This window comes from Gossypium hirsutum, chromosome A07 (genome assembly GCF_007990345.1).
Source record: "Gossypium hirsutum isolate 1008001.06 chromosome A07, Gossypium_hirsutum_v2.1, whole genome shotgun sequence".
Taxonomy (NCBI): domain Eukaryota; kingdom Viridiplantae; phylum Streptophyta; class Magnoliopsida; order Malvales; family Malvaceae; genus Gossypium; species Gossypium hirsutum.
Window position 1 is genome coordinate 24,964,867 of NC_053430.1, and position 5,976 is coordinate 24,970,842.

Here is a 5,976-nt window from a genome sequence, read left to right on the forward strand (position 1 = left end):
CGGGCGCAGCAAGTAGGGCGTGTGGAGTTGCAGCGGCTAGGGCTAGGGATTTTTGGGGAGGGAGATGATGAATAGTGAGGGGTTTATATAGATTTTGGGGCACAAGGCCGTGGGGCACGCCCGTGTGCCCTAATTTTTGCCCATGTGTTTCGCGATTTTTAAATTTAGGCGCGTTTGACATTCTCCCCACGCCCATGTTCCTTGGGCGTGTGGGTTCACACGACCTTGTCTTGCTTTGTTCACTTCTCCATGCCTGTGTATGATAGCCCACACCTGTGTTAGTTTGACAGTGTCGACCACGGGGGGCTGGGCACGGGCGTGTCGAATGCCCGTACTAAATTGATAGGTTCACCCATGGTTTCAAAAACGGGCGTGTCACACACCTGTGTTGGTTTGGCAGTTTCACCCACAGCCTTATCACACAGCCGTGGCGACTTATCGCATCCCGTGTTGGGGAAAATTTTTTCCCTATTTTGACACGGTCGTATCGCACGATCGTGTCTCCTCCTATGGTGTGAGCACTGCCTAAGGTACGCCCGTGTGCCTGGCCGTGTGGATGGGAAAACCCTGTTTTTCAAGATTCAGTTAGTAGGTTAGATGTGAAAAACTAGAATTTAAATAGATCATTACTGTTAGTGCTCGAGTTGCCTCCCGAGAAGCACTTATTTATAGTCTAAGCTTGACTTACCTCTCTGGTGTGTGATCATGGTGGCTCGAGGAGTTTACACTCCTCATCCCTGCTATCAACTTTATCAATATAAGGTTTAAGATGAGTATTGTTTACCTTAAAAGTTCTGAATTTGGGGTGAATTACCTCGACTATACAATATGGGAAAATATTGAGTACAGTGAGAGGAATTTCTTCATTAGGTTCAGAAGTGGTAATGCGAGGATCTGTTGCATCTAGTAGTACTTTTTCTCCAACCTTAAGTTGATTTGGTGATGTATTGAGCTCGTCCTGGCTCAGTTTCAGTTTATCAGGTGTTCTCGATTTCTGTGTCCGCCATTCATCTAGTTCCTCGATTTGTAGCCTTCGTTCTTCATAGATAGGTCCTTTGTTGTTGCTTGAACATGGCTCGTATAGGTTCTTCAAACTTGTTTCTTGCAAAGTAGGTTGCATCACATGGTCAGTTTTAGTAGAATGATTTATACAACCACCTTCAATTTTTGATGTGTTACTCGAATTACGAGCTTGAAGGGTGATTGTTTCGTTTCCCACACAAAGTGTGAGTTCACCTGTACCAACATCAATTATTGTTCTAGCAGTTGCTAAAAAGGGCCTCCCTAAAATTAAAGGAACGTTACTATCCTCTTCTATGTCTAGAACAACGAAATCAACTGGGAATATAAATTTGTAAATTTTAACGAGTACATCTTCAATAATCCCCCTAGGAAATCTGATTGTTTTATCGGCTAATTGAATACTCATCCTAGTTTGTTTGGGTTTCTCAAGACCTAGTTGCTTAACCATTTTGTAAGGCATGACACTAATACTAGCCCCTAAATCAGCCAAAGCATTATTTACATCTAGGCTACTAATTAAACAGGGAATCGTAAAACTCCCTGGATCTTTTAATTTTTTGGCCAGCTTATTCTGTAGTATGGCTGAGCAAACTGAATTTAGCTCCACATGTGACGCCTCATCCAACTTCTGCTTGTTTGTTAAAAACTCTTTTAGGAATTTGACTGCGTTTGGCATCTGCGAAAGACCTTTAATAAACGGTAAGTTAGTATGTAGCTTCTTTAATAATTTAAGGAATTTACCAAATTGTTCTTTTGTGCGGTCTTTCCTTGTCGTGTTTGGGTATGGTACACAAGGTTTGTACTATTTACTTACCGGTTTTTGGTCATTGTGGTCCACCTCATGTAATAGCTCATTTTTAGGGTTAATTAGAACAGTGGTTTCGGGGCCACCAAATTCGACGAGTAGGTTTATAAATATTATATTTAATATTTACGAGTTAATTGTGATTTTAAAAATGTTTTTAATATTGTGATTTTTGTTTTATAAGCGATTTATTAAGTTCAAGTGGTATGACCCTAAGGTCAAGTGGGTTTAGAAAATGAGGTATCAAGACCTTGTTTCTATAAACTGAGTCGTAAATATTTTTATAAATATTTACGGAGTGGCAATAATATGGTATTAAAGTTTTGTTGAAATTTTTTTTCGTTTCAATAGTTAATTAAGCAAAAAGGACTAAATCGCATAAAGTGCAAAAGTTGTGTTCTATAAGCTAAAGGTATTAAATAGCTATAGAAATTTAAAGTGGAAGTCCTTATTTGGTAATTAGCCATTAAAGAGATAGTGGGATATGATGGCCTGGCATTTGGTGTAATAAATAAAGTGTATAAAGGTTAATATTGTAAATTGGTTAAAAATAATAATAAAATGAATAAAATAAAAGAATCAAGGTGTCATCTTTTTCATTCTTTTTTTACCAGCCGTATATGAAGGCTTGAGAAGCCATGGGAGAAGCATTGAATAGTACTTTCGGCTAATGCATGGTAGGCATTTCTAGTCTTGTTTTTAATTATTTTTATATTTTTAGGATCATTGTTGCTTAATCTATCTAATGAGGGGGCTATTTTGCAAAACCATTGAATAGTTTGATATTTTCCATTGATGAGTATAATAGGTCTTTGAAGTTTAATGGAAGAATATGAGTCCTTGTTGATAGTTAAACACTTTTTGTTAAGTGAATTTTTGTGAAATTGACAATTGAGGGCTAAATTGATAAATGTGAAAACTTTGTGGTTAAAATGTGAAATAAATGAAATGTGTGGGCTACTAGAGACACTAGTGATATTCGGCTATAGTATAATTTTACTCAATTTCATGAATTTGCATTTTTATGATATAGGGACTAAATTGTAAATAAGTTGAAATATTAGGGGTAAAATTGTAATTTTTCATAAAGTGAATTATGGACTGTTTTGATACCATGAACATTTGGCTAAGCTTAATTATGGTTAAAAATGGTTAATTTGCATGTTTTGAGCTCGGGGACAAAATGAATAAAAGTAAAACTTTAGGGGGCAATTTTGTAAAAATGAAAAAAGACCAAATTGTATGAAATGAAGTGTTTTACTGTCTAAATTAATATATTGAATGAAATTATTAATTTAGATCAAGATCGGGTGAAAAATCAAGGAAAATGAGAAAATTACCAAAATACCCCTAAACTTTGGTATCTCTACACTTTAGCTAGATAAGTTTGTATGTAATAAGCATTGTTAAATTTATGCTTATAATGCTTTAATATTGTATAAATTGTATATACGTGAATATTTTAATGTCTAACGACATATCGACTAAATGTGACACTTAGTGTGCGGGGCAATCAAATATGGCACTCAGTGTACGAAATATTGAGACTGGCACTTAGTGTGCGAGATATTGAGAACGAAACTTAGTGTGCAAAATATCGAATGATTCAAAGGGCAATTATAAATTGTGATTGAATGATTAAATCGAGCAAAGTGAATAGGTGTACATGCTATATTATATGAATTATTTATGAGACGACTTTATAATGGTCATATTCGGGCTTTGAGCCTAGCAAGCCTTGTGCTGGTGAATTAAATCAGGCTTATACCTAGCAGGTTATTACCGGTGTATAAAATTAGACTTTGAGTCTAGCAGGGCTTGTGCCGGTGTGAGATACAGGCTTAGGCCTAGCAGGCTTTATGCCGGTAAATTATTATAAGTTTATGCGTAAAAGATTTAATGCTGATATGGTAGTTGAATATGTTAAACGAGCTAAAATGATTAGGTACGTGATAATTGATTACCTATTTGAAAATAAGGTATGTATATGTGCAAAGAATGTATTATGATGTATGTGGAAATGAAATATGATTATGTGCCAATGAAACATAAATGAATGAATAAGATGTGATTTGTAAAGTTGCATATGTGAAATTTGTCAGATGCTATATGAATGAAAAGTGAATTTGATTATAAATGATCATAAGAGATTCATATGAGAAAGATATATGATTAAATGTGTTATTTCCCATAATGTGTTCATTTGGCTATATGAAAGTGTGAAAGGGTTGATGTATGAAAATTTAATTGAATAAGTTTGTGAAAGTTAAAGTTGATTAAGTGAGTAAGTATATTACTGAATGATGATAATTTGATAAGAGAATATGTTATGAAATTTAGAAAGGTTGTGTGAGATAGCATATTATGTTTACGGCATTGTAATGAAAGTATTTGTTATGTTAAGTTTATTAAGATACGAGCTTAGTAAGCTTAAAAGCTTACTCTGTGTTTTCTTTTTCTTATGTTTATAGATTTTTAGAGATTTGCTCGGGTTGGAAGTCGATGGAGACGACATCACACTATCTGGTTATCATTTCAGTAAATAATATTTTAAGACTCGGTTATGTGGCATGTATAGGCTAGTCTTGGAGTTAATTATTTTGAATGAGTATGTATTTAAAGCCATGCGAAAATGACTTGCTTATTATGCTTAAGTTTGGTTTTACATGTTCTTAATTAAAATGTTTAATGAGTTTGGTTTTGGTAGTCGTTTTAATAGTTAGCTCATTTTGGAAATATGAAATGTGGTATAATTAGAGTGATGGATGATGGTATATTAACTTAACAGGTTCGGTTACTAAGTGGTAAGTAATGAATATATTTTATGATTGTTTTGGTTGATTGTATTGGTATGGGTTCAAATGGTTAATGATGGTAATGAATATATTTTATGATTGTTTTGGTTGATTGTATTTGCACTTACCACAGTTTCTTGCCTCTGTTCTGGTTCAAGTGCAACTAGCCTTTCCTCATCTTGAATGGTGATTGCATTGATTTGCTCCTTTGGGTTAGATTCAGTGTTACTTGGCAGGCTACTTTGTGGTCGTTCAGATATCAATTTAGCGAGCTGACCTATCTGAGTTTCGAGCCCTTAGATCGACGCTTGTTGATTTTTAAGTGTTGTCTCGGTATCTTAAAAATGAGTTTCTGACATCGAGATGAATTTTGTTAGCATCTCCTCAAGGTTCGGCTTTTTCTCTTGTTGGTAGGGTGGTTGTTGGAAGCCTGGAGGTGGTGGTGGTCACTGGTTCCCTTGGCCTCCCCATGAGAAGTTTGGGTGGTTCCTCTAACCTGCATTGTAAGTATTACTATAAGGATTATTTTGAGATTGAGGATTATTTCCCATGTAATTTAACTGCTCGTTCTCCATGTTGTGGCCATAGGGTAGGTAATCTGAATTGCTTAATCCACCTCCACTTACTTCGCACTGCATTACTGGGTGAACCTGTGAAGAACTAAGAAAACCATCAATTTTATTATTCAAGAGTTCTACCTGATTAGAGAGCATGGTGACCGAATCGACGTTATAAATGCCGGCTGCTTTTGTTGGCTTTGTCCTCATGACTTGCCATTGATAATTATTCAATGACATCTCTTCTATAAATTCATAAGCATCTTCAGGTGTTTTATTATTGATAGTCCCACCAGCGGCTGCATCGATCATCTGTCGAGTCGAAGGATTTAGGCCATTGTGAAACATTTTAACCTGTAGCTAGAGTGGTAACCTATGGTGAGGGCATCTTCTCAAGAGGTCCTTGTATCTCTCCCATGCATCGTAGCGTGTTTCTAAATCCATCTGCACAAAAGAAGAGATATCATTGTGTAATTTGGCTGTTTTAACCGCCGAAAAATATTTTAATAAAAACTTTTCAGTCATTTGTTCCCAAGTAGTGATTGACCCTCGTGGTAACGAATTCAACCACTGTTTAGCTTTGTTTCTCAATGAAAAAGGGAATAACCGAAGGCGAATGGCATCACCAGAAACGCCATTAATTTTAAATGTATCACATAGTTCCAAAAAGTTTGCCAAGTGAGCGTTGGGATCTTCGTCCTACAAACCATCAAACTGAACAAATTGCTGTATCATTTGAATTGTGTTAGGTTTCAGTTCAAAAGTATTTGCAGCTACAGCAGGTCTAACTATGCTC

General features: G+C 35.8%; 1 non-coding gene across 1 annotated transcript; it reads left to right on the plus strand.

Moving 5' to 3' along the window:
* The first annotated feature begins 5,550 nt into the window (after window positions 1-5,550).
* LOC121204181 (small nucleolar RNA R71) lies at window positions 5,551-5,661 on the plus strand. Its single transcript, XR_005899110.1, has one exon. It is a non-coding gene; the product is annotated as a small nucleolar RNA R71 (small nucleolar RNA).
* Window positions 5,662-5,976: the final 315 nt, after the last annotated feature.